Source organism: Ambystoma mexicanum, chromosome 11 (genome assembly GCF_040938575.1).
Source record: "Ambystoma mexicanum isolate Mex_15411 chromosome 11, UKY_AmexF1_1, whole genome shotgun sequence".
Taxonomy (NCBI): Eukaryota; Metazoa; Chordata; class Amphibia; order Caudata; family Ambystomatidae; genus Ambystoma; species Ambystoma mexicanum.
Genome location: NC_090934.1, coordinates 342,568,342 through 342,588,324, shown reverse-complemented (window position 1 = coordinate 342,588,324; position 19,983 = coordinate 342,568,342). Strand labels below are relative to the sequence as shown.

The 19,983-nt window shown below is 45.9% G+C and overlaps 1 long non-coding RNA gene across 1 annotated transcript in view; it reads right to left on the bottom strand.

Annotated features, from left to right (window-relative positions):
• Positions 1–7,683, bottom strand: part of LOC138504706 (uncharacterized) — a 220,757-nt gene extending 213,074 nt beyond the window's left edge. The window contains exon 1 of the long non-coding RNA XR_011279914.1: positions 7,286–7,683. This is a non-coding gene — a long non-coding RNA (uncharacterized lncRNA). The remainder of the gene's footprint in view (positions 1–7,285) is intronic.
• Positions 7,684–19,983: the final 12,300 nt, after the last annotated feature.

Below are 19,983 nucleotides of genomic sequence, written 5' to 3'. Positions count from 1 at the left end.
GAATCCAAGACGGTTTGTTGGTAAGGAAATCCCAAGCTGGCCATGATCATTGGGTGGTTCCTACCTCATTCCGAAGCCTGATGTTAAGTCACGCCCATGATGCGGCCACCGCCGGTCATAGGGGGTTTCACACAATACTTGAGATCTTAAGAGAGATTGCATACTGGCCACACATGGGGCAGGACCTCGAACAATACTTGAAGGGGTGTCTTGTGTGTGCACAGTTTCAGCCATCATCCCTCACACACCGTGCGCCTCTCCAAAAGAGGGGGATGACACTGCCATGGTCAGATTTGCAAATCGACTTTGTAGGCCCTGTAATTCGCTCGTCTAGAGGAAACAAGTACATGTTGACCGTTACATGCTTGTTTACCAAGTGGGTGGAATGTCTCCCGGCCCCAAACTGCAAGGCAGAAACAGCAGCTGCCCTAATGATTAACCATATCTTTTCCCGTTTTGGTCTACCTCAAAGGATTGAGTCAGACAGAGGTAGCCATTTCACCAGCGAGGTAATGACAAAGATGTGGGAGATACTGGGGGTCAAAAGGAAGTTACATATTGCTTACCGGCCAGCTTCCTCTGGGGCAGTAGAACGCTACAACAGAACCATTGTGAGCATCTTAAAAAAGTTTGTGGCAGATTCTGGGCCAATTTGGGATATCCGACTACCTCTGGTCCTAATGGCCATCAGATCTACCCCTTCATCTGCAACTAAAATGTCACCATTTGAGTTGATGACCGGACGCAAGATGGTGCTTCCCCAGCACTTGCTCTACAGGACCCAAGAGCAGACACAGATAAATGCCTCCACAACTCATGAGTATGTGGAGAATTTAAGGAAACACCTTCAGAATGCTTTTGCCTATGCGCAGCGGAATCTAGAAAGATCAGCTGATAGCATGAAAACCCACTATGACCTGAAAACTTCCAGGAAAGTATATGATGTGGGAGACCGGGTCTATCTATACAATTTCCAAAGGAACCAGGCCAAACAGCGAAAATGTTTGCCTACGTGGAAGGGACCGTTTGAAATCATAGACAAAATCTTCCCTGTAGCGTATATGATTCGCATCCCCAAAGGTAGTCTGGCGGAAGGGGAAGACAAGTGGGTACATATAAATCAGCTAAAGTGTTGCCATCCCAGGCACACTCTGCAGCAACTGGAGGAGTGCTCTGCAATGCCAGACGGGACCGCTCCAGATTAATTCAGTTACCATCCTAAAATATCCCACATATAGACTCTAAAATATTATGATTGGAAAAAGAAAAAATGTTTCATGATGATATCTTGTTTTTCAAAATAAGAATGCTACGATCTATTCTCGTGATTTATGAAATGTATATGTCGCCCCATTATATCAATAGTGGTGGAAAAATGTCTATGAATAGGTATTGCCGCATTTGCTTTATCATCCTAGGAGAGATGAAACCATGGAGACTGACCATGGAAGGCAACCTGGGGCCCGGGGTACCGCCCAATCCTCTCATCAGGACCAGCAAGGAGAACTGATTGATCGACTGGAGGGAGGAAAAGATGCTGAACTGTGCCATCTACGGAATTGGAAGAAGATGAGGCGAACATCCCAGATCTTGCGAGTTCCATCAGTGAAAGATCAGAATGGCCATCGCAAGAGGGGGGGCTTGTGGGATGTTTTTACCCATGCAGCCAAGCCCTACCATAAAACTGTGCAGTACTGGCATGGAAAACATCATGATGGCCAGAACTCCTCAGAGAGTGCACAGGGAAAACATGAAGAATAGGCTGCCACCCATTTTTGCCTATGTTGTGAGCACAGGAGGGCACTGCCTAAAACCACCATTCGGCTACACACACAGTAGCCTGAAACCATTGGGAATGGCAAAGCTGATTGCCAAAAGCAACCCAGAACTGTGGGGAATTCATTTTCAAAAATGGATGCAGTACTGGTGCTCGCCACTATCAGAATGCCGGCGTTTTAAAACCACCAGACTTTTGTGTAAAACTGAACAAATGAACCGAAACCAGACCAAGGAAAGACTTGCTAAGAGGTGGATACAATGTAAAACTTTATTCTGAAATGACTTGAAGGAAGTTATTATTTAATGTATATATAAAAAATAGCTGCATGTAAGTTGGATTTGAATGTAGAAAACTGGGAACTAAAGTGACATTTAGCTGAATTCTGCCTGACAACTACCCCCGACAGGAGAAACCTGCTCAGCCACTCTTCCCAGGCCTAGCTGCATCCTGCTGGCCCCACCAAAAGGAGATAACATGGACTTGTTGATTGAAAGGGGAGTGGCACCTGGGGACTGCAGGGAACTGAACAATGGGCCTTCTTTGGCTCAGGCAATTGTTAAATTAGGGGGGTCATAAAATGGCTTCCTCTTGGAAGGAAATGGGAGGGGCAGTGCCTCTGCTAGCAAGCTGAGCTTGGGGAAGTGGATAAACCAGTTATTCCACCATGTGATGTGGGAAGCCACACCCCTTTTTGACCAGGGAATAATTTTAAAAAGATAGATAACTCATAGTGCGGACTGGTTGAGGCCAAGGACTGCGAGACTTGTCCTTGGCCTCAAGCCCAGGGACCGTATCTCTCCAGGACTGAAATCTCTTCACTGGCTCCCAGTGGCTGCGAGGATTAAGTTCAAAACCCTCTGCATTGTCCACAAGGCCTTCTGGGGCCTGGGGCCTAAATACCTTCAACTCTCTCTTCCTAAATATCTTCCTTCACGAGCCCTTCGCTCATTCGTCTCCAACTCCCTCATGGTCAGCCGCTTCTCGAAGCAACGAGCTGGGGGTAGATCTCTCTCCGCAGCAGGGGCCTCCCTCTGGAACAGCCTTCCTGCCTCCCTGAAACTTGAGGAGAACCATCTCCGGTTCCGGAAGTACCTCAAAACCTTCCTCTTCGCTTCTGCCTTCTCTCTCCCTCTCCCCTGCTAAACCTGCTTAACTCCCCACTGAATTCTGCACTAAACCTGCATCTGGGCCACTCTCAGCGACCTCGGTCCAGGGCCCAGCCACTCTCCACTTGCACTGCCTCCCTAGCTCCCCCTGCACTGTGGGACTGTCACTGTATCCCTACAGCCCTCCTTCCCAGCACTTCTCAGCACTTGCTCTGCACTTACCTCGCACTTGCCACCAGCTGGCCCTTTTTATTTATTGTTTATTATTTTATTACGCTACTTACCTTGTACTGCACTTCCCCCCCACCTCCTCCCCCTGCACTTTCTCCTTTTCCCCTTACCTCTGCACTTGCGCGATCTGAATGACACCTGGCCTAGTAGGATCGTTTGTCTGTCTTCCCCTTGTTTCCCTCCCTCCCTGCCTCGTCGCGCCTTGAAACACTTGTGTATAGGCGCGTTACAAATACCATATCATATCATATCATATCATATAAATAATATCATTATTCTTGGGATTTTTCCGTGCACGTTTTAAGAGGTGTTAGGACCCTGTGGTGTATTCTGGGGGGTTGCTAGCGGAAAATAGAGTCTTACTCCAAATGTCTTCATGTTAAAAATCTGACACTTCATCAATTAATGTCCATACTCCTTGCGCACATTTGTGTACATTTTGGTAAATGTCCGATATTGGTAAACCGACCAAAAAGCGCAAAATGTTGTCAGTTCTGAATCCCAGCTCGGAGGAACATGGGGCTTGAACAGAGACCTGTCTTAATTCATCTGTGATATGTACATGTAATGTCAACCACTTGTATATCTGGGAAATATGTATTTGAATCAAATATAGATTTGTGGGCAAATTGACCAGGGGAGGATCCTCTGACCCATAAACAGACCTCATCATGATGACAATCCATTTCCTTCCCCCAATTATGGGAGAGGGGAGAATTGGGCCAAAGACAAGTAGAGAGGGGCAGGCTCAGTTATGCCACGCAAACACCCACTTTCTCAACACATAAAAGCAGACAGTGCAGGACAGGTGGGAACATTCACTTTCCACTTTCTTGCGGGACGCTTTGCTGGGAGACTCTAGACTTCAAATCCATCAACCTCCAGAGACCAGAGATCCAGAGAGACCAGAGATCCAGAGAGACCAGAGATCCAGAGAGACCAGAACTGTGCAGTGCGGAGAGCAGAACCAGAGACCAGACCGCTGTGAGCAGAACCGCCAGAAGTCCCGTTCAACCTGTTGACCAGATCCGTAACGAGGCCCATTCCTGTCTAAATGATACTGTGAGTACCCAGTCAGGACTGTGCCAAAACCAATCTCTTAGTTTAAAATAATCTAATCCAAACTATTTTAGCCTATTAGAACTGCCTCCTAGAATCGTGTCATTCTGTCATTTTTAAAGCTGAAAACTGTTACCTGCCATTTTGAACTTTTAAATTTCAAATCTGAAAAACTACCTTCTCAAAATCGGCCGTATCTCCGGAACCATGCTAGGAGCGAGTTTTAACTGTCATCTTAAAGCTAAGGTTCTAGGCGTTCCAACGAACCTGGAATCGACTTGCTACTCCTTATAGGGCCTCCCTAATCATGCTCGACACACGCAATTAAATTTACCGCAATTTGACATTTTGCACGATTTCAGCCACGTGTAAAAATCAGCAGCTCCTTGCTTTCCTTTGCTAAAATTCGTTTTAACCTGCTAGTTACTCATAGAGCATTGCTAAAGTGAGCCTGAACTAATATAAACTAGATATCACCCACACTGAACCTCTAGAGGGAATTAAAAGCATTTTAGCACATTTCTCACTTCATTGTCATCACATTCAAAGCATTTTGGGCCTGTGTTTCAAACTTCTACCTGTTTTCCTCTAAACTTGCTGGGGGGAACTGAATTTCATATTGTATTTGATTGCATTCCTGAGAACTGTGTGCTCCTTCTTCCATTTCTTACATTGCATAGGGGGGGGGGGTGAATTGCCAGAGAAAAAGTGATTATATTATCTTTTGCTAAAATCATATAAAGTTATTTCTGTACTGCATTTCATTCCTCATTGCTTTTCCCTTGAAACCATAAAAGTATTTTCACTGCCTTATCCATCCTATACCAACTCCTCATTGATTGTAAAGAGGTGTGCTAGTGTCAGATTACCCATTGTTGATCAACATTATATTCATAAGTGTGATATCAATTATGAATTTATTATAAAAGTGTGATATATATATATTGTTTAATTGTTCAAATAAACCTTTTAAATTTGCAAAACAAACCTACTTCTTGGCTCAGCGGGGTCGGGGGGATTCTGAGAGAGGGGTGTTATACAAGGGTTCATCATCCAGATTATAACTTTCCATAAAAATATATAAATAGGGGCTTCCCTTGGGCATCCCAGACAAGGCACTGACTTAGTGGGATTGCTTGATTGGAGTTACATACACAACAAAATACAAGGCTTGCATCAGATACTATTACCACTAGCCAAAAGAGAGATCTGAGTTTTCCATGGATTCGTAGGTTACTACAGGCAGTTTTTTACCCACTAATCCTTGGTGGAAGTTCAGCCATAAAGGCGGCATGACCCAAGACCAATCAACCCAAGAAGCCTACCTACAGTTAATGGAGACGAATACCAGACATCCGGTACAACATTGTACAGACTTTGCAGATACATTCTTCCTTCAAACAGATGCCTCTTACCTAGGCCTTGGAGCAGTGCTATCACAAGGAACCCTTGAGGACTTCCACCCCATCTGTTATATCAGCAGAAAACGGCTACCACATGAATTGCCCTATTCCAACCTGGAGAAGGAATGTCTGGCTATTAAATGTGCAGCGGAGTCCTTAAAACACTAATTTCTGGTGAGGACATTTACTATCTTTACGGACCATGCTCAATTACAATGGTTGGCCAGTCACAAGATTTCAATCATAGAGTTCTCAGATGGTTCTTGATCATATAGCCCTTGTTCTATCTGACATTACATTGTTTAGCCTTGTGCAGGGTTATTGCTGATTACCTCTCTAGGGCAAATGCCCTGTCTGAGCACCACAGGTTAAGTCGGGGGATATATGACCGTGAGAGGGCAGAAGGTGCTGAAGCATATGAAAGCCAGAGAAAAGCAGGAATAGACCACTTACGATGTAAGATACCACAGAAGAGCAACAAAGAGATGAACTGAGAGATTCCGAGATGAGCAAACGTATGATCATGGAGATAATCAGACTAACAACAGAGGCAAACAGACTGATCAAATGGACACACATTCCACTTCCAGAGAAACCCAGCAAGAAAAATACAGAGAATTAAAAACATTCTAAAATAGGCCTTAGCAGGGTCACGCTGCTTTCTGGAGACATTGCCTCTGGACAGCAGGTCGCATGAAGACTGTAGTGGGAAGAGAGGTGAACGTGGGCGGGAACTAAAGGTTACAACGTTCTCTTACTTTCTGGGGAAATCCTTCATCGTTCCCTTACTTTATGTGACCAAGAATACCGTTCGAGGATGGCAACTTTTAAAAAAATGAATTTGGTTTTAAACTTCAATCCTAAAGGGGACTCAAACCTGAGCACTGCCAATATCAAGCCAGTGTAAATCTCACTAAGCTAACGCACAGGTGCAGTCTTTATTTCAATAGACAGCTTGGGATGTAAAAACCCATTCCGAGGCAGCCAAAAAGTACTGTGTTACAGCATGAATTGCTCAGCCTTGTTTGCAAGCAATGAGAGTGATGTTTGTAGCTGACTGGGCATGTTCTTAAAGAGGTGCGAATGGTGGGTGGTGAAGGAGCGGCTGCATAAAGACACATGCTGAGTGTGACAATGACACAATAATGGTGGTCATTTAAATGCCTTTCTTTATTGTTTTCTTCAGTCTTGCTAGAACTATTGTGTAACACAATGTTGCAGGGTGGCATGGAGGAAAGGAAGGACCCAGTTATGGGGTTTGAATGGGGGTGCGGGTGGAGCAATAGTGAGTATGGGAGAGTGAGCAGAAAAGGGGGCAGGCAGAGGGAACATTTTTACACTACTATTTTTTCTTACACTTCGAACACTGAGCAGGAGGCGCTTTCCTGGGGGGGTGCTTTCGGGAACCACCCCATGACGAGAAGCACATTGCACAGCCCCGAAGGGGCTCGACGCACCAAGTAATAACAGTGCAGAGCGGCCATTCCCTCTACCCCGCCTGCTGCCTCAGTAAGGAGGCGCAGGAAAAGGAAGTGGAGCCATAACGTATGGCCCCTATATCTAGTATCTGCACTGGGGGAGCGGTCTCTTTGCACGCCCACTCCCCCTGCAGCAGGATCAGTTTTGTCAACTGCTGCACACATGAAGCAGAGCAAATGAAATAGCAAACAAAAGCAGATCGGCAAGTTTGCATTAACGGGGCTTACCAGAGGGGCAGTACATCACCCCGGTGGTGTGTCCTGGCTGGAGGCACACAGCGTGCCAGGTGAACCACTGCCGGCCGTGGTACATGGCCCCATGCAGCAAAGTCATCCGGGAGGAGTAAGATTGCCAGAAAGCAGGCAGCACCAAGATCCAACAGCCAAGAGGACAGAACGAAGAAAGCTGTATGGGGGCAGGCTGCAGGACCCGTTGCACAGCCACAGGCGGTGAGCACTTGGAAGTGCACAGAATGATAAAGGAGTCTGGTGAGTTCCTGCAAGCCCCAACATGTGCACCCATTGAAGCATTAAACTGAAACAGGCGTCCGGTAAATAAAAGATCCAGCAAAAAATCCCTGGGAGACCAGGCATTTGCAACAACATTAGACAAATGGCCCCATGAGCGTGGGGGCCTATGTGGTGGCCATCTTGGTACAGTCATTAAGGGGATGGATAGAAACAAAGGACTATTCCCGGAAACGAAATAAAAGAAAGTACCCTACAACATGGGGGCTGCATGGCGGCCATTTTTGGGCAAAGCGACAGTAACCACAAGGAAGCCACATGGAGAAGGCTTCCTTATCTCAGTGATTTTAAACAAAGAGAAAGAAGCAGGGATGTTGGAAACAGTGCTGCAAATGGCAGGAAGGCACAAATGTAACTAGCAACAACAATAAAGGCTTGAGTGACTCTCTTTCTCATCACGCATCTTCCTCGTCACAATACTTAAAAGAAATATATAAAAATAAAAGAAAACAACAATTGCTGGGCTTTGCCGTGCACAACTGACACCAGGACAAATTGAAGTGATGCAGCAGTGTGTGGGCCCAGCAGGAGGGGCAACGGACTGATGAAGAAATTGGGTGACCCGCCCCAGGAGATCCTCGGAGCAAGGCAGTGGCTGAGCCATCTAAGAAGTAAAGGCAGAAGGAAGAATGGACAGTACCGAGGAGATGACAGACCTACTGAGGAGAATCAGATCAATCGCAACAAACAAAGGAATTGACTGGCTCACAGTGCAGGCAACAGCAAAGGAAGAGAAGGAGCAGGAAGGAATGGTAGTGCTGCAAGATGCAGAAGGGGAAACTACATCACAGATACTCCCCCAGAGAGTGGGGGCCAGATCCCAAGGAGATGGAGAACGAGACAGGGGGGGAATACTCTGAAGCACCAGACAGAATGCAGGCAGCTCTAAAAAAGAAAAGCATGGACGAGGAGACTGAACCACCAGCAGCCAAGAACTCTCACTAAAACAGAGGTGAAGGCGGCAGAAGCTGAGGGCGAGAGGGCATCACGAGAGCAGAGGCAGCAGGTGAATGCCAGAGCTAAGAAGCTACTAGGGGCCTTAACAGCAGTGTCAGAAAAGGACGCATTGAGTGAGAAAATTGCAAAGATGGTAGAAATGCATGCAGAAAGAGTGGTACAAGGGTTGCATGAGAATGGCGGGTTGATAATGTAAATTCCTGCAGGGACAACTATGGGTTGCAAGCGGGTTCAATGTGGAAGGGAGCACAAACATAGCACTGGTGGAACAAATGAGGGCCCAACAGGGGGAAACGATGAAGCCACTGTGGGTGGGAGGGCAGGTAAAGGGCACAGCAGCACCTAGTCAGTTGCCACAGGTGAGGTGCACTGATCCCAATGCAAGCAGGGGGGATCCTGGGACAAAGGAGCTAGCCTGTCCTCCACCAGTGGGTATTCCAGGGGAAGCATGGGGGTTCGAAAGGATTGGAAACTAAGGGCCAGATAGGCAAGAAGACACTCTTGCTTAAGCAGTGGGGGTTCAGGAGCGACCCAGGGGGCACACCCCTGGCCACAAGGGCAGCAGGCATAGTGTGGCACGTACCCTTGGAAGTTAAATCGATAATGTGGAGCAAGGTGTTTATCGACATTTTTACTTTACTGAAGCTGGAGCAAGTAGGGTTGGACATAGTAAAGGAGGCCAAGAAGGAGGATGCCAGGAGGGATAGCAGGAAGAGAGTGAGGAAGGAAAGAAACATCATGAACTGACTGTGTGCCTTCAGAAGGTACTCCTCCATTATGGTTGAGAAGTACCCGGGTGGCACTGCTGTGCTCATCACGTACGAGCAGCGCATCCACGATGTCCATGAGGAGTATGGGGGGAAATAGGTCTTCAGGTTAAAGATGCAAATGTTTCCCAGTATGAACTGGGATAACGAGGATGTGTCAGGGTACATTCACAAGATGATATCTAGCAATGGGCACAAGAACATGCCAGTGTGGGAGCACCGAGAAGATTGGGCTTTTCAAAGATGCTTCAGGAGGTGTGGGATTCAGAGCTTTTTTGGCAGTTAGCTGGTGCGCAAGCGCGTGGCCAGGGGCATGGATTGAGGAGAGGCTGGCGTGGAACATAACAATACTGGTTCTATTTCCTCTCACAGTCAGCTACCACATATGGCAGGAGAGGTTGGTCATTAAGATCACACTGTGGTGCGACAACCAAGCAGTACTACAGGTATTGAATAGCGGTGCACCAAACTGCCTATTAGTGCTTGCCCTGCTAAAGTTCTTAACACTTACATGGCTGAGACTGAATACGGAGGTGAGGGCGAGGCATCCACCAGGCGTCCAGAACAGCATAGCTGATGCATTGTCTCATTTACAGTGGCAGAGATTCAGTCAGCTCGCACTGAGGGCAGAAGAGGAGATGTCAGAAATGGCAGAGTATCTCCGGGGGATTGCGAGGAGGTTCAAGGACACTCATGGACAATTCTGTGGCCCCTGGTACATTGCAGCAGTTCAAGCGGCATTGGAGGAGCTTTCTGGCAATAACAAAACCCAGTGGGCAAATTGGTGAGCAGGACGTGTTAAAGTTCATAACAGGGGCCTGAAGGGCCCAGAAAAGCAGGGCAGCGGCAACTACCACCTTAACATCGGTGGCTTTCTTTAGCAAGACCAGAAGAGAAGCAGACCCGCTAAAAGCTAGATTATAAAGGCAGCCATCAAGGTCTGGGTGAGGTTGGAAAGAAGGGAGCCAGATCACAGACGTCCCATCACCTTCTAGGATCTGGCAGGTATAATAAGCGAGGCCACGATTATATACAAAGGGGGTTATGAGACCAACTGCTTCAGAGATTTTTGTTCAGCATTTTTTCAGGCATTTAGAGTTAACGAGCTGGCTGCAACAAACGAGGCAGGTGATGGTCAGGGCATCCTCAGGGAGGCTGACATGGAGCTGCAGGGGCAGGAAGTGGCAATTTTACCGAGGAGGTCAATGACAGATCAGGCTGGGAAAGGACAATGGGTCTGGATGCGCTGCATTAGAGAAGGCAGCTGCTGCCCAGTATGTCTGCTGAGAATTTTCCTAGCTGCAAGACCCAGGGGCACAAGGAAGCTGTTGGTACACAAAGATTGGCTGCCACTGACAGTGTTTCAGTTCAGAGCAGTGTTATGGTGTTGAGAAGAGTCTGCGGGGACCCGAAGCAGTACGGCAACCACTCTTAAAATAGGAGCAGCCTCCATGGCAGCAGGAGCAGGGGAAAGCGTCCAGGGGATTAAGATGATCAGGCAATGGAAATTGGGGGCCTATAATAAATACATCAGTACCGACAGAATGTAGTGCGCGCCATTGATGGTTGGATATATTGTTCTCCCCTCATGCTAGCCGTGCATGACAGAAAGGTAGCATGGGTGATTGGCCACTCTTCGTAAGTGAGAGCAGTGGAATGGACGAATGTCAGGAGGAGAGGAAGAAACATGGCGTTGAGTAATACCAACATCCCCTGGTTTGGTAAGGAAGGAATGAGATGGGATGAACTAGAGGAAATAGTGGCAGCATTGAATGAAGTGGAGCCCCCTGCACCCTCTCCTGATGTAGTAATTGTCCACCTAGGGGGGAATGACCTGGCCTAATTGGGCAGAGGTATCCCGCTGCACATAATGTGCTGCACAATGTGGGCATTGAACAAGTCCTTGGGAGCCTGCAAATTGATGTGGTCGGAAATGATTCTTAGGTTTACATGGAGAGAGGCCAAGTCCAACTCAGCTGTTGAAAGGTCCAGAAATAAGCTGAACATAGCAATGGGTACATTTTGTAGGTGGGCTGGTTTCTAAACAATCAGGCATGGGTTTATAAAACTAGGAATGCCTGAGTATTACGAGAATGATTGGTCCACCTGTCAGATATGGGCTGGTACCTCTTTTTGCTGAACTTGGTGGACACCCTAAGAGGGCGAGGCTGTGAATAGTATGCCAGTTCTTGCAATAATGAGGGTGGAAAAGGGGCAAAAAAAACGTTTTGCTGTGGCTGTAACTCAGGTGATCCAACAGTGCCTAAACGAACCTCCTGATGGAGGGTAAAGAGGACAAAGGGTAAATGGCCCGCTGTTAGCCTAGCACAGTGGGGGCAGCATGGTAAAAACAGATGGGGCACCTCCGTGGTCATCAGATTCCAGCTTGGGCTGGTGGAAAAAAGGAAGCATAACGTCACTCCCTCCAGCCCATCAGTGGCGACTGCCAATGTGTTTTGCCCAGAGCGGGAGGCTCTGGTAGTTTCGGGGAGTGAGACCTAAATATGCTGTAAATTAATGAATAAGGAAAAGGAGAGCTGACTGTAAATAAAGAAACAGAGAAAGGAAAAGGGGGGTGCCAAGGAATATGAATATTAAACAGAAAGGTGCTGCCGATCGTCTGGGGTTGTAAAAAGTATTGCAGATGTTATTGTTTAGTTTGAAGTGATAGTGTCAAATGTTTAAGAATAAAACTGCGGCCTTGTGGTGCCACAAATAAGAAAAGCTGGTCTGGCCTCAGGTCCTTAGCCAAGGTGGGCTACAGTGGGATGGTATGGATCTTGCCTGGTGGGGGGGAGCAGTACCCGACTGCCAGAGGCGTAGAGAGGGTAGGGCCTGAGTGGGTAAGGCCCACCCAAAATCTGTAAATTCCCCTCTTGGGAGCGCTCTGTGGGGAATTACAGATATTAATGGCACTGCAGTGGCCCTCGCTACCTTGGCTTCAGACCCCACTTGTTGGACACTCCTGGCTACGCCTCTGCCGACTGCCCATGTTATGGGAACCAGGGACGGCTGTAAATGCTGTAAATGCTGACGAGGAACGTTGTGATTGAAGCACTGCCGACCAGGTCGTGCTTTCAGACATAGCTGAAGGCGAGGGGGCGGAGCCTAAAGATTTAAACTCTCAATTGCTGTTAGAAAGAACCAATAGCAGCAGCAAATGGTGGGAGGTAGTCATCACCAGCATAATAGAGTGGGGAGGGGAGCTAGAACAATGGATGATTCTCACTTCCTCTTTTCCAGGAGGAAGACGTCAGACGTCAGAGGAGAAGACCCCTTTCCCCTGTGGGCATACTTGTAAAGCAGAGCAGAAAGTCAAAAGGGCAGGAAGAAGAATCTCTCCCTATCTGACTAGATGCAAGACTACACCCGAAGGCAGACAGCGATGAATGTAGGATTCCCACAACCAGAAAAAAGAAACTTAGTGTAATTAATAAGTGAACAAGAACTTGTAAGAGTCCTGCCCTCTCCTCCCACAGGTACCTGTTTTGATCCCAAAATGTGTATGGTAGTCAGTCAAATGTGCAAGACTCCTCTCTGGCTTATTCAGCATAAATAAATTCTGTCTGCGCAAATTGCAAATTACATTTAAGAAGGGATGAGGAGAACTTCAGGCTTTGTGTATGTCCTCAGTTCTCCATAACGATGGGAGCTCGCCGGCAAACAATGGCAGGGTAGCACTGCTGACCGTTTGTGCACTGCAGTGAATGTGGTGAGGACAGGGACACACTGCCTGTGTCTGTTCCATTTTACCATGTGGCACAGGGTTTATAATACAGCCCATTTCAAGAGACAAAGGGCCTCGTTACGACCCTGGCACTAATGGGTTAACGGCGCCGTAAAAGGCTGTGGCACCGTTAACCCATTAGCGCCTGATTACGAGGTCCCTTTAATGTGAATGTGATTTAATGGTCCAACCAAAAGTGAAAGAAGCCCACTTAACATCTGCAAACAGGTTGTCTTGTCCCCTCATGATAAGAACATCAGATAAATATATTTAACTTCTCTCTAGTCTTTCCTCTAATAAATATCACTGGTCTACCTTATTTACATCGCATTTGCATGAATTATATCACTTGTCACAAACACAACTTAATTGCATGTGCTATCTCAGCAAGAAACAATAGGCGTATTTTCTGCAGTGAATACAGGAAATTGATTACTAATGTGTGACATTTACATGTGCCATTAGGTTTCCAGAGATGATGGGGGAGGGAAAGAGGCATCACCAGGAAGCATCAGCGGATAAGACAGCAGCATGCTAATTAAAGGGCAGTGGCGATAATTGGAAGAATGATAATATACATCAGGGCACACGGTGAAATTCTAGCTATTTGCAGAGAGCTGTGCAATTGTGCATGTGAGTAAATGTGGCCTGAAATATCCAGTCTGATGGCCATTGTACTTGTTTTGAAAGTACAAACAAGTATGCTTTTTCTTCAATCCTTAACCATCCACAGAAGCACTTGTCAGTGTCAAGTTGAGACAATTTTTGAAAGGATAATCTCAACAGGTTACAACAAGCAAATCAGGATTAGCTCACTCTAGCACAAAACGTGCAGAAATGCACTTGCACACAAAGGGCCTGATTCATGGAACTTTTACCCTGTTCCAACAAACACCCTGATTCACAGAGCATTGCAAAGTGTAGTTGTGCAGTGCAAAGTCACTTTGCACCTTGGCAAACAAATTCTAAGAATCAGGCCCAGAATCTGTACGTTTCCATATTTGCAAAAGGGACCTATAGATTTTGAGAGGGTCCGAAATGCAGAGGCATTCACATCAGCCTGGACCTCTTGCATATCTAAGACGCCCATCACAAGTGTGGCGGTGTTCCGGGAAACAGACAGCTTCCGGGAAACACACAGCTTTCAATACCGGAAATGAAACTCTTTTTTTTCTCACCAACTATTGTGTGGACAAAATTAACACCACACAAAAGAATTACTACACGCATTATTATTACCAATGTGCTATTACTGTGTGCAGGAATACAGCATTTCAGCAAAGGGGTCCTGTGGATCCCAATATAGGAAAAACAGAAGGGTCTTCTATGGCTCGAAATCACGCTGACCCTTCAAGTTACCGCATAGTTACCACAACGAGTTTGGCAGTATAGCCGAAGGTGATAATCGTGAGCCGAGCTCCTTCTTACTAAGGGAACAATGTCCTGCTGGAAATGTAAGATCCTTAAAATGGGCTTTATATCTGACACACGCGGGCATCAAGGCGCTGTTACAGGAATTGTTTGTTAGTTGAGCAATTGTGTTTTTTTTGTTGGTCTTAGTTGCGTATTTGTAACGCGCTTAAATACCCAGAGAGGCTTCCCTTTCTCACAACAGCTGTGATACACTTTCCTCACCCATCCCCCACATAACCTTTCTGCCTCTCCTTTCAGCAGATGGGTCTCCAATCGTAATCTCACGTCTGCCAGATTAGAATTTAGATATTGCAGCACTTAGTTACTCTTGACATAGTGGTTAAGTCCATTAATATTCACCAGATTACATTTATAGCTCTATTCACCATTGGATTTCCTGGCTTTTTGATTTCCGTCGCTCATGTATTTGTATTTGTATTTATTTTGTTTATATAGCACTTTTTGCTCAACATGTTGTGTGCTAGGGCTTACTATGGTGCATCATTGAGAGCACTACTGACCCCTTCCAGGCATCCTTTATCCTGACTGATGTGGGCTCCCGACAAGGGCTTCATACCCAGAGGTAATACCCAGAGGTAAATTGAGACTGGTACCAGTTCCTGTAGAAAGTCCCAAAATGCCTCCCTTTCCATGAATTCCAGCATCTTCTGCCCTTTTGCTATTAGCATTGTAGCTGGGTCAAACAGTCCACATCGTATATCTAATTTTTTCAGTTGTGGTCTGAGCACCAGGAACTTTTTCCATGCTTTCCAGGGAGAGTTTCCTGGAATAATCTGCTGAGATATAGATCTTGTGGCCTTCCCCGATCGCAGGCTTTCCCTTCTTGGCTAGTGTTAAAATCTGCTGCACCCGTTGATATCTTAGGAGGCATGTAAAGAGTGGCTGGGGTGCTTTTACGTTGGTTCATTTTCACCTCCTGATCTCCAAGGCTTCACTTACTTCTAGCATTAAAACGAATGGTATCCACTTATCCAGATATTCCATCGGATCTCCTTCCACCACCTTCTGCAGAAAGCCAAAGAAGCGCACATTGCACCTCCTGCTTCTGTCCTCCAATTCATTGGGTGCCGCTTTCACTTCCTCGAGCTGTGCCTGGAGCGAGAATATCCTGTCGGATACTTCCTCCACTCGCCCCATTCTCTCTTCCATTTCCGTAAGACAATTCCCCAGCCTGCTCACATCCATTTTCACTGCCAACACCTCGTTATGTGTATCAATCACCCTGGCGTCCATGCCCACGATGGCCTCATTTTATTTTGTAAATTGGTGAAGAATCAAGTCCAACTTGGGTGAATCCATATCTGCATGTTTGAAAGCCGTGTCTCTCCTCAGAGACCCTCTAGGATGCACAGTCCTCGCTCCTACACACCCGACGGTTGTTCCGGCTGCGAGTCCCCCTCCTCGCCACTATGCTCTCCAATCCAGCCTCCGTCCACACTTGATTTCCCCAAGATCTGTTCCCATCCATCTGCGTGCAACTCAACTAGCTCCCTGATGTTATTCTCCTGCTGGGACCCGTCCTCCACCAGCCCGGCTGATGCTGCCTCCCCTGCCAACTCCTTGCACCCCTGCAATGTTAACCCTGCAATGCCAGCACACAGGTTAGTTCAGCCTTTCTCCTGCAGGCTTGTAATTAGTGCTGCTGTGCAGGCTGATCACCCCAGAGAAGCGGTAATCCCCATGTGGTCCTTCCTTCTGCGTGTTCAGCCATGCTGGGAAAGAAATACAGAGACAATAAGCCTATAAGGGACCTAGAGGCTTACATTACACTACATCAAGCCACATACAATACTAGTGGCCTTGCTTATTAGACTGTGGTCTAAACATAGTTAAACGCAAGACCACAAATGGCAGGATGATAAACCTGTGAAAAAACAAAAGAAAGCTATTGGCCAGAAATTAGCAAATAAGGATGTGGCACCCCTTACCTCTTTGACATTTATCTAAAACAAGTAGCGGGTAAACTGGATGAACAGATACTCTTGGTCAAGTGAGCCCTGACGGAGAACAGAAGTGCCATTCTGCGCAATGATTTTAGTGACCAAAGCTCACTGGCCTGAATGCACTTAAAAGCGCAAACATTTAACAGCACCACACAGAGGCCCTATTGTTTCCTCAGCTCGGCCCAATGTGTGAACCATCCCATGGTCCCTCGGACGATTGTATGATCCTAAGCAAAGACGGCACCATCTGTGCAGCTTCTTCCCTCTACCAGTGGCCTATCTACATCAGCAACAGATGCACATCAGATGCAGTCAAGACAGTTGAATTCCTTGGTCAACGAGACCAACATTAACTTTAATATATCCCATGACTCAAATATGTATGACGGGATGGACAGTTTTATGAAGGATACAAATGCAACTTTGTTAGACCTAAAGGGCAAAGTGAATTCGACCATGGATTGTGTCAGCAATTTTAAAAACTATTTTCTTAACTCTATGATGATAATGGATGATCTAATCAGATCACTTAAGAAGGATATATTAAACATCACCCATCCAATACCAGAAATTACCCACAAGATGACCTTGATGACGACCTCAGACAAGGGACTTTTTAAAGTAAGTGCAGGGGAATTAACTTAACACATCATCATCTGTTTTATCTTCTGGGACTGAACACACTATTCCATTAGCCAAAACTAGTGCAGAGATGCATGCACTTCCTATTATGCAAGCAGTTCAGCCATGATAGAGAGTCCTTCTAATGACCGAATACCTCGGTGTCTACCCATGATCTGGCACTGAATCTCCCCACCACTGGTGGCACTACCCTTGGTTGGGGTCATAGTAGAAGCACCCTGCCTCAGAGCAAAGCAGCGTGAATCATCTACATTGCTAATCAATAAAGTGGCCCACTGGATAAACACTAATTTGGAGGCTCATGCAATAAACCCACAGAATATTAAGATGGCTAGAAGTACATCACAGGTGCGGAAAACTAGGAAACATTTTAAAGGAGACTCTACCGTTGTGTCTTTTGCTAATCAGGAAGTAGCACAATACATTTTGAACTCCGATTTAGGGGGGTAAGCCTCAGAGGGCATAGCCTACAATGTTACCTTTAAAATACTTAAACATACTTTTACCCTCCAGAGGTATATTTACCCCATAGGACACAGTTGCATACTGAGCTAATCCCTCCAGCAATGGTGATGGCAAATGTGGCAAATTCTCAGGTCTCAGAATTACAACCTCAACAAAGGCCCAAAGTTCCCATCCAGACGTGGAGAAACCCCTAAAAGCTCAATTGGAACGAGGTGCAATTTTATCCCTTGAAAACAGTTTTGATTGCTTGCATTCTCTAGACAAAATAGACAAACAATTGCCTGAGCTGAACATATTGGAGGGACATATCATTGAGGCACCCGAATCTTGTATGCTAAGAGAAAGGTTATCTCTAACTCCCTCATCAAATATTGGTCAGGAAATGCCAATTGTGGATAATGAGCATGAAATAAATGTGGCATCATTGCTTTCACAGAACTTTTATCATCGATGTCCATAGATACCAGTAGCATCCACCGTCAAAACCTTAGCTGTGTATTTGGACCAGTCAGGTCAACCACATTGCCTCCTCCTCAGGGTATGCCACCAATCGTAGTAAAGCCAGCCAACTGTTCCTCTCTTTGTAGATGATGTGCAACAGATAGATTCAGCAATGTTGGAGAGGTCAGGTAAGACGGTGTGTTTAGTTTTGCCAAATGTGTTTTAATATGAGAACACCAAGGGATTTAAAATGCACCTGCATTACCTGTTAGGCATTTTATTAGGGATTGTTTTCAGAACTGCTTTAGTATTGGTCCACATTCTCAACCAGTGTAATATAGGTTCAACTGGCATGCCATCTACCAAAAAAGACATAGCCAACTCAAGATGTGAGCCATAATTTGGAGCTGACAGTGGCAATTCTAAAATGGTTTTAAGAAAGTGGTTCTCAATAACTTGGATATCATGAGTATTCCCGTAGCCCCATAACGAGGCTAGATATCTGGCCACTGTTCTAGCTTTAATACAGAATATTTTTTGATTAAATCTAGGCGTTTCTCTTTTGATATGTACATGAATCTTCTGACCTCACCTATGGCTTGATTGAACCTGATTGCCTGTTTCGCCAAGTACGAGTTCGGTTACAAGATGAAGTTTTTGCCAAGTGTGAGTTCGGGTTCAAGATGAAGGTCAAGCGTATCTCCAGATAATCTAATTTGTTGCTCTCGGATTATCACACTATTGCATGCCATTTCTACCATCCTGGGGTTGTTGTTTTTTTTTTAAATAGCATGCCATCACTGCTGACTTGCTAGCATTAACTGTGAGGTATAGGTTAGTCGACTTGCATCAGGGCCTTATAGAACACATTGATATACAGTGAAAACAATAAAGGGGACCCTTGGCAGATGCCTGCTTTAACTTGGAAACACTCTGTACATTGTCCTTTGGTCCCACTCCTTACACAGGTATTTGTATCCCCTTGTAGCATGGACAGCAGATTACTATTCCAGGAGACCCCTGGAACCCGAGGACAAGCCATAGTGTGTGCCAAATGAGCTTGTCAAAGGCTGTGCTCAGGTACATAAATGCCAAGTAAACAGGTTCCTGCTTTAGGTACAAAGCATTGGCCACAATTAGGTACAGGTTCAGGGTTTGTTCAGTAGTACCCACTTTTTGGCGAAACCCCAATTGTATGTGTAAAAGGTTGTAATTTTATAACCATATGCACTCAAATAAATACATTTAAACAAAATTGTATGTCAAAGAGTATGGTATCAGCCCAACGTTCTATTTTGCCTGAAAAGAGCTCTGCAAAAAAAAAATGAAACGTGAATCCAAGAGTGAAATCAGCCTATAAGAGGCCGGAGAATCCCTTTGTCCTTTCTTATATATGGGTGGTATTATAGCTATTTTCCTTAATTGAGGGAATATTTGCATACTGCACATAGCATTGAAGCATAGTGTAAGAATAGGTGCAGACATTTCAAACCCCTGCCTAAACAGGTCAGCAGGAATGTCGTCTGGGGCCCGGCAATGACCGAGATTCTGGCTCTTTATTGCAGCTGAGATTTCCTCACATAAAAGTATGACAGGTTTACCCTCCAGAATGCCCTTAGCTCATTACATGCGCATTGGCTCGCCTCATAAGAAGGCCACACCCCTGTTCTCTGGTCCGGTTCCCTATTCTATAACATAACAAAACGAGATACCCACTTGCTGTCTGATACATTGGTTTCTTACCCATTGATTTTGATATTTTATTTGTAACACGCTCGTACACAAGTGTTTCAGAGCGCAATGGGGGAAGGTAGGTGAAAAAGGGAGAACAAAACAACGATCTTACTAGGTCCAGTGACATTGAGAATGCGCAAGTGCATGGGAGTGTGGGCTTTGGGGGTGCAAGGGAGTCCCACGCTTCCTCAATATTGGAGGCAGGGGCCCAAAAAAATGAAAAAAAAGAAAGAAAGAAGAAAAAGGGACCCTGCAGCGTCAGATCAGACCCGCGTTAGAGGAATGGAA